The sequence below is a fragment of the Myodes glareolus genome, chromosome 1 (genome assembly GCF_982192425.1).
Source record: "Myodes glareolus chromosome 1, mMyoGla1.1, whole genome shotgun sequence".
NCBI classification, from domain to species: domain Eukaryota; kingdom Metazoa; phylum Chordata; class Mammalia; order Rodentia; family Cricetidae; genus Myodes; species Myodes glareolus.
In genome coordinates, this window is record NC_142026.1 from 21,071,293 (window position 1) to 21,080,850 (window position 9,558).

The 9,558-nt window shown below is 45.4% G+C and overlaps 1 pseudogene; it reads right to left on the reverse strand.

The window, feature by feature from the left end:
• Positions 1-5,411: 5,411 nt before the first annotated feature.
• On the reverse strand, positions 5,412-6,416 carry LOC125416442 (glyceraldehyde-3-phosphate dehydrogenase pseudogene; annotated as a pseudogene).
• Between the last annotated feature and the right edge of the window lie 3,142 nt (positions 6,417-9,558).

The window sequence follows — 9,558 nt, forward strand, 5'->3', positions numbered from 1 at the left end:
GGAGTGTTGAAGTCTCCTACTATTAGTGTGTGTGGTTTGATGACTGCCTTGAGTTCTAGAAGAGTTTCTTTTACATATGTGGGTGCCTTTATATTAGGGGCATAGATATTCAAGATTGAGACTTCTTCCTGATGAATTGTTCCTGTTATGAGTATGAAATGTCCATCTCCATCTCTTCTGATTGATTTTAGTTTGAAGTCGATTTTGTTAGATATTAGAATGGCCACACCCGCTTGTTTCTTAGGACCATTTGCTTGGAAAACCTTTTCCCAACCCTTTACTCTGAGTAGGTGTCTGTCTTTGTGGTTGAGGTGTGTTTCTTGTAGACAGCAGAATGTTGGATCCTGTTTTCGTAACCAATCTCTAAGTCTGTGCCTCTTTATAGGTGAGTTGAGACCATTGATATTAAGTGATATTAATGACCAGTGATCGATGACTCCGGTCATTTTTTTGGGTAGTAGCATGTATGTGTTTTCCTTTTTTGAGTTGTGCTTGTGGAGGGTCGCTAGATGTCTGAGTTAATGTAGGCAGTGTTGGGAATGTTGGATTCCTTGGGTTGTGATTTTCCTTCTAGTATTCTCTGTAAGGCTGGATTAGTAGCTACGTATTGTTTAAATTTGTTTTTATCCTGGAATATTTTGTTTTCTCCGTTGATAGTGAACAATAGCTTGGCTGGGTAAAGTAGTCTGGGTTTGCATCCATTGTCTCTTAGTTTCTGCAGTACCTCTATCCAGGACCTTCTGGCTTTCATGGTTTCCATCGAGAAGTCTGGTGTAAGTCTGATAGGTTTACCTTTATAAGTTACTTGACCTTTTTCCTTTGCAGCTCTCAATATCCTTTCTTTAGTCTGAATGCTTTGTGTTTTGATTATTATATGACGAGGGGATGTTTTTTTCTGATCCAGTCTATTCGGTGTTCTGTATGCTTCTTGAACCTTCATAGGAATATCGTTCTTTAGGATGGGAAAGTTTTCTTCTATAATTTTGTTGAGTACATTTTCTGGACCTTTGAAATGCAATTCTTCTCCTTCTTCTACTCCTATTATTCTTAGATTTGGTTTTTTTATTGTGTCCCACAGTTCCTGAATGTTTTGTGATGAGAATTTGTTGGATTTGTTGTTTTCTTTGGACAGAGTGTTTAATTTCTCTATGGTGTCCTCAGAGTCTGAGATTCTTTCTTCTATCTCTTGTATTCTATTGGTTAAGCTTGTTTCTGAAGTCTCTGTTCGTTTACCCAGATTTTCCAAAGCCAGCCGGCCCTCGGTTTGTGATTTCTTCATTGACTCCATTTCAGTTTTCAAATCTTGAACTGTTTCTATTACCTGTTTGATTGTTTTTTCTTGGTTTCCCAGAATTTCATTTACGGATTTACTCATTTCTTCAAACTTTTTGGTATATTTCTCTTCCATTTCTTTACTCATTTCCTCAATTTTTTTGTTATACTTATCTTCCATTTCTTTACGGCAGATTTTCACCTCCTGTTTAAGTTCCTCTATTATTTTCATAAAGAAGCGCTTAGAGTCAATTTCTTCTATTTCTTCTGGAGTAGGGTGTTCAATTCTTCTAGATTCGAGCTCCCTGGATTCTGGCGATGTCATGTTACCTTTCAGGTTGTTGGAGGAATTCTTGCATTGGCGCCTGCCCATCTCCCCCACTCTGGATGAAACTCCTCAGCACTCTCTGGATAGAGCTCCTCAGCCCTCTCTGGGAAGAACTGCTCAGCAGGGCAACAGGGCTAGCTGGTCTTCCCAGGACTCAGGAGACAAAGGGCCCGCAGCAGTGGGGGGAGGGGAGGGGTCCCTTGGAACACCGAAGACCCTGCTTCAGAAGTTGGGGGGGGGGGCTGTGCTCCCTTCCCGGACAGGCAGGCAGACTGCCCCGGTGAGCACCCACTCACCTCTCTGGGAAGAACTGCTCAGCAGGGCAACAGGGCTAGCTGGTCTTCCCAGGACTCAGGAGACAAAGGGCCCGCAGCAGTGGGGGGAGGGGAGGGGTCCCTTGGAACACCGAAGACCCTGCTGCAGAAGCTGGGGGGGGGCTGTGCTCCCTTCCCGGACAGGCAGGCAGGCTGCCCCGGTGAGCACCCACTCACCTCTCTGGGAAGAACTGCTCAGCCTAGAGACTATATTCTTAACCCCAGAGAAGGAAGCTGCCATTGAGAGTAACTGGTCAGGATGGAGGTGGAGGTGATTTAGGAGGAAAGCTACGAGTCTCCTTCCTTTGTCAATTCATTATAATACTTTTCCTTTCTGTGCTCTAAAAATCAACAGAGTTGCACCAATTAGCTCACAAAGTCTATTGAACTCACTTTTTTTCATTTAACCTTTATTTATTTGTTTTTAAATTGATTTTTATGGAGCTCTACATTTTTCTCTGCTCCCCTCCCTGCCTCTCCCCTCCCCTTCAACCCTCTCCCAAGGTCCCCATGCTCCCAATTTACTCAGAAGGTCTTGTCTTTTTCTATTTCCCATGTAGATTGTATGTATGTATGTATATATGTATGTATGTATGCATGTCTCTCTTAGTGTCTTCATTATTGTTTAGGTTCTCTGGGATTGTGATTTGTAGGCTGGTTTTCTTTGCTTTATGTTTAAAAACCACTTATGAGTGAGTACATGTGATAATTGTTTTTCTGGGTCTGGGTTACCTCACTCAGTATGATGCTTTCTATGTCTGGGTGATCTCACTCAATATGATATTTTTTAGCTCCATCCATTTGCCTGCAAATTTCAAAATGTTATTTTTTTCTTCTGTGTGGTACTCCATTGTGTAAATGTACATTTTCCTTATCCATTCTTTGGTCAAGGGGCATTTAGGTTGTTTCCAGATTAGGGCTATGACAAACAATGCTGCTATGAACATAGTTGAACACATGTCCTTGTGGTATGATTGAGCATCCTTCAGATATATACCCAAAAGTGGTATTGCTGGGGTCTTGAGGAAGGTTGTTTCCTAACTTTCTGAGAAATCACCACACTGATATCCAAAGGGACTGTACCAGCTTGCACTCCCACCAGCAATGCAGCAGTGTTCCCTTTTCCCCACAACCTCTCCAGCATAAGTTGTCATCAGTGTTTTTAATCTTGGCCATTCTTACAGGTGTAAGATAGAATCTCAGAGTTGTTTTGATTTGCATTTCTCTGATGACCAAGGTTGTTGAGCATGTCCTTAAATTTCTTTCAGGAATTTTAGATTCCTCTGTTGAGAGTTCTCTGTTTAGGTCTGTACTCCATTTCTTTTTAATTGAATTATTTGTTCTTTTGATGACCAATTTCTTGATGAACTCAATTTTTGAACACAGTGAATGAACCTACTTTTAAACTGCACTATAGATACTATTAAAAACCACTGGCTATACAGCATAAAGGAAGACTGAGGAACCTTGGGCATGACAATAACGCAAGCATCTAGGACTGCCCAGGATAGGAACAACTGGAGAAACGCCATAAGTGGACTCATGCATGCTGAAGCATTGCCGGGCCATAAATGAATGAATGAAATGAATGGATACTATAATAAGGGCACTGGGAGTTTTGGAGGCTGAATAACAGTTTGCAACAATGTAATAGTGTAATAAACATGAACCAAAAGCAACTTGGGGAGGAAAAGTTAAACGTCTCTTAGAGGTTATGGTTCATCATTGCGGGAAGCCAAAACAGTTATTCGAGGCAGGGGCCTGGAGTAGAATCCCACGTACTGCTTTGCTCCTAGACTCCTGTCCATCTACCTTTCTTCCACATGTGTGTATGTCCACACACCCAGAGATGTTACAGTTCACAGTGGGCCAGGCCCTCCTACATTAATCAACGACCAAGAAAATGCCTCACAGACATGCCCACCGTCCAATCTGATGGAGGCAATTCTTCAACGGAAGTTTCCAGTTCCCAAGTGTGTCAAGTTGACAAGCAAGGTTTGCCATCACAAGGTAGCTGTGTAGCTACTTCCCAGCTTTCTCCGTCTTTCCTACGCTCTCCCTGCATCCAGATCCATCTATAAACACTCATCGTTATCGACCTGCGTTTCACCTATCTGTTACCAGCTGTTATGTAGTCTTCCGTTTTTCCTCAGTTGCCCTGTTGGGACAATAAAAGACTCCGGCCAAAGCAGCTTAAGGAAGAAATGGTTTAATTTGGCTCGTCACTTCAGGCACGGTCCATCGTGGTGTGGGTGTCAAGGCAGCAGGGACTTGAAGCAGATGGCCACATCATGTCCTCATGCATAGGAAGCGGGCAGCGAGCCGTCATGCTCACGTGACTCTCCCCATTTCATACAGTCAGGATCACTGGCCCAGAGAATGGGGTCACCCACAATTAAGATGCACACATGACAATCCTCCACAGGAATGCCTACAGGCCAGCTTCCGGACGAGTCTAGATTCTATCAAGTTGGTTATTAACACCAGTCTCCACACCAGCACATCTATTGATCTATGACTTTGCTTTCATTTCTTTTTTTTTTTCATGGTTTTACGAGACAGGGTTTCTCTGTAGCCTGTCCTGGAACTAGCTCTTGCAGACCAGGCTGATCTTGAATTCACAGAGATCTGCCTCCCTCTGCTTCTTGAGTGCTGAGGGATTAAATGTCTGCGCCACCACTGCCTGCTGACTTTGCTTCTTACTATGGTAACATTGTCTTTTGTTTTGAATAGAAACAACACATATGGAACACGGACTCCGCTTCCATGCACAACCCTAAGTGTTCTCTGCAGATTGTCTGCTCTAGGCACCTCGGTGGAGACAGGTTCATCCTTAGAACCTGACTCACACCTCCTACCATCGATGCTTTCAACTTCATGCTATAATGGGCATCAGAAAATCTGTCTTTTTTCAAGATTTGTTTTTTATTTATGTGTTTCTCTGTGTGTATAGTGTTTGTGTGTGAGTGTGCCTCCACAGAGGCCAGCAAGTCATGTTGGGTTCTCTGGAGTTACCCAGGGTTGTGAGCTACCTGATATGGATGCTGGGAATGGGACTCTGGTTCTCTGTAATTGTTCTTAGCTGCTCAGGGCATAATTTCTTCTCATTTAAAAGCATGATGATAACCCATTAGACATGTGAGTTTTGTTTATTCAGTCACTTGGGGATGGGTGTTCGGGGTATTTCACCTTCATCGGCGCGGAACTCTTCTGCTTGAATGCCTGCATGAATCCAGAAGTAGGATGCAGGATCACGTGGAAGTTTGATGTTGAGCTCTTTTTTTTAGTGTGTGGGTGGGTACAATGAACTTTATTTATGGTATTCAAGAGAATAGGACTCTCTAAGTTGTTCACCTTCTTCTGGGGTCTGGGTTGGAAACTGTGAGGGAGATGCTCAGTGGCCAGGGTTGAATTGGGACAGGTACTTTCCTCAGCGGTTAAGGGCCTCTCTTTTGCTCTTGTGTCCTTTTGGGGGTGGGTGGTTCAGGGTGGGCTTCTTACTTCTTGAAGTCCATGTAGGCCATGAGGTCCACAGTCCTGTTGCTGTAGCCATGTTCCTTGTCATGCCAGGAAATGACCTTTCCAGAGATGTCAGTGAGAGCAATGCCAGTCCCAGCATCAATGGTGGAAGAGTGGGTGTCACAGGCGACAACCTGGTCCTTACTCAGTCTAGCCCAGGAATCCTTTAGTGGGCTCTTGGATGCCTATGTCACTACTTTCTTGATGTCACCATATTTGACAGCTTTCTCCAGGTCAGATCCATGACAGACATGTTGGGGGTAGGAACATGGAAGGCCATGTCAGTGAGCTTCTCATTGAGTACCGGATGACCTTGCCCGCAGCCTGGGTAGTATCAGTGGATGCAGGGATGATGTTCTGGGCAGCCCCACGGCCATCATGCCACAGCTTCCCAGAGGGGCCATCCACAGCCTTCTTGGGTGGCAGTGATGGCGTGAACTATGGTCATGAGTCCTTCCACAATGCCAAAGTTGTCACGGATGACATTGGCCAAGGGGGCTAAGCAGTTGGTGATGCAGGGAGCCTTGCTGACAATCTCTAGTGGGCTGTCATACTTCTCATGATTCATATCATCAACCAGGGGACATCAGCAGAAGGGGCAAATGTGATGATGGTTCTTTTGGTCCCTACTGCCTTCTCCATGGTGATGAAGACACCATTAGACCCCACTACTTACTCAACACCAGCATCACCCCATTTGGTGTAGGCGGGATCTTGCTTCTGGAAGATGGTAATGGTCTTCCCGTTGGCGGCAAGCTTCCTGTTCTCAGCTTTGACTGTGCAATTGAACTTGCCAAGGGTAGAGTCCTACTGGAATCATCCTGGAACATGTAGATCACGGAACTGAGGTCAATGAAGCGATCACCATTGGCAACAACATCCACTTTGCCAGACATGAAGGAAGCTCTGGTAACCAGGCTCCCAATACTGCCAAACCATTCATTCCAATCTGCACCATCGCATCTCAGGGACAAAGCGGGCATTGCGTGAGAAGATGTGGCAGTCTCTGGGGCCAGGAGGAGCAGAGAGGCCTGTGTTGAACTTTTAAGGCATCGGCAAACTTGTTTTTTGCAGCTTTGGTTTACCACTTCGTAGGGTAGGACATGGGACCTGGAGAGTCCCAAATTACATAGCTGACTGCTGAAGAGAGTGATTTAATACACGTGTCCGGGTTGTGCTTGCCACAGCCCTCTATGAATGTGGGTTTTCATCCTTCCCCTCTTGAGGGTAATTCAGACACACCGGCTTGTGATTGAAATCTTAAGACGTTGTGATCTTTCACATTTCTTCTATCGATAATGCAAAAGCGAAGTCTATAATCTTGGCTAGTGTGATTCTGGAACCTTCTCGTAACTCACAAATGGGGTCTTTTCAAATGATTCATCTCATTACAGCAAGCCGGCTCACTCTGTCCACTGCCCTTTCCCAGCAACGTTAAGTGGTTGTTGTCTAGACAGGCTCAGCTGAGGCGACACAACTGCTTCCCGCCCTCTTCTCTCCCCGATCTTAGGACATGGTGTGGATTGGGTGCTGTTACACACAGCTAGGCAGGCAGAGTAGAAGGTAGTTCAGGTAGCTGAGTTTGGAGTCCCCTGGCCTGCGTCACAGACCTGCCTCTACATGTCCATCTGCCTCTACAGTTTGCCTTCTAGTGGACCAGTAACCGTCCACCACTGCCCTTTAAGTAAGGACCTGCATGTTAGCTGGTGGTCCGTGATAGCCAGAGACACTGAACTTCTAGCTTGGTGGTCCAGTCTCCTAGGAGCGACATTGGAATGAAAGACAAATGGTAGACCGCCTCAAGAAGGCGCATCAGGCTTGATTTGGGAGGGCCTCAAACTCCCACATTGCTCCAGGAGTCATGTCTTCCCCACAGGGCTTTCTGATTTGGGGGTGGATGACAGTATGCTTCCTGGGCCAAGAGGAAATTTGTTTTTCATGACAGTGAGGATTATTAACTGAAAACACTTCTAGTCAAGGAATGTTTGAAAATAGAGGCCTGGTCAGGGGTTAAGGCCGAGTGCTTTTGGGATGGGGAAGGGACTTCAGTGAGCACGCATTTCTCATGCGCATGCGTAGAGGCAGGAAGGCGGTCTCTTTGTAGTTGTAGTTCCTGAATTGCCCACAAGATGGCGGAGGAACTCTGTCCTCGGCTTCCCAGTGCAGAATCACAAGTCTGAAAGATGGCTTGGTTTGAGAAAGCCTTTCAGGTCTTCACAAGAAACCTGGCATTGAAAGCATCCTACTTGAATATTCAATGGAAAGTTGAGTTCTTATAAAACTAAATGAAATATGTAGGGAAGCTCCCAGGGATGTGTACGAGAGATCAGTGTCAGACAGGGAATTGATAATTGGGGGAGCGGGTTTGTGCTTGAGGGTTGGGCAGTATGAACTGTTCACAGGCAGTCTTGAAGTCTGACGAGGGGTTTCGACTTCGGACTTTAGACGTCACATCGGACGATCACAATGAATAACATTTAGGTGTGTGCGGTGGCGACAGTAATCCAAACAGCCCCTGTTTTTGGAGAGCTTGCATCCTACTGGGAGGCTGACAACAGCTTAGATAAGAAAAACAACCGGTGTGTCAGATGGCACCGAACACTGTGGGGACATCGGGTGGGAGTGGAGGGATGTAGCTTTAAATCCACGGCACAGAAGACCTCCTGGGAAAGACGACATTTCACTGAGACCTGAAGGCTTGATGAGCAAGCCCTGAAAAGTTTAGGGGACAGACTTCCCGGCAGAGGGCACGGTAATGTAGCAGCCCTGAGACGGGACCAAGGAGGCCAGGCTGGATGCCGGGCAGAGTCAGGCTGGAGAACAGGATATGACTCAGAGGGAGACTCGGGTAAAGAGGGGGATTTTAAAAATGGCTTTTTAATAGCATGTATTAAGTATACATTATAATGAGTTTCATCATGCCGTTCTCTACAAATACATATTTCAATATTATTCGCCTCTTATTGCCCTGATCTGTCCCCTCCAACTCCCAATAGCCACTTTCCTCTTCTTAATTAGCCTCCTTATTACTTTCACCTTTCATGCTTTTAATTTTTATTCTTTGGACTTCATGAGTTTATTCCTGTTATTTAAAGGTATTTATTACAGTGGCTGCACCACAGAGGAATGCATTTTTTTTTTGAGAAAATGGGAATTTTGAAGTGGAATGATGAAACTAAACCTTTGTAAGAGAGAGGGTAATGACCAGTACCTACCAAAACATCACTCAACCATGCCAGCACCCTACCAAAACAGCACCCAGCCATGCAGGCACCCTAGAAAACAGCACCCAGCCATGCAGGCACCCCAGAAAATAGCACCCAGTCATGCAGGCACCCTACCAAAACAGTACCCAGGCTAGGCTTCCTCAGAGTTTGCCCAGCCCATGCTTGGTACTCTTCGCTGTTCAGGGCACAGGAGAAGGCATAGGGTCTCCTGCCTGTTCAGGGCACAGGAGAAGGCATAGGGTCTCCTGCCTGTTCAGTTTCCATCCACTAGGTGCCAGTGGCACAGCTAAGCCTGGCTTTGAAGGTTGGGCACGATATTAATAGGAATTAGCTAGAATGGAGTGGGAAGGCTCCTCAGTCAGGGAAACAAGCTGACATTTGACAAATGTCTCTGTGTGGAGACCAAGGTCCCTTTCTGGAGCCATGGAAACCATTTTCTCAGCTCCCCGAGCCCCTGCTTTTGGCCTAGGCACAGATTCCATGATATCTGCCTCACAGCAGATGGGGACCTGGAGCCAGAGGCCAAGGGATTTGTTTTATTTTTTTAGGGAGGTCTAAGCACGACAATATATGTTATACAACTAAAAAAAAAACAAGCATAAGAAAGAAAAACTGCTTTTTTGGCCTCCTCCCCTCTCCCACCTACTAGCCCCTGGCATCTTCCCAAAATGAGAAATGAAAAACTTGTATTTCTCCTGGCTTCCAGATAGGGATCAGATTATTTTTCTACCATTGGAATATAAAATTAATTTATTGCCTTGGTTAAATTTGATTTTACACACACACACACACACACACACACACTCACATACACACACACTCGATTGAGATTTTTTGTTGCTGTTTTGTTTTAAACAGCAGCTCCACAGACCCGGCTTCAGGTTTCATGGAGCGTTTG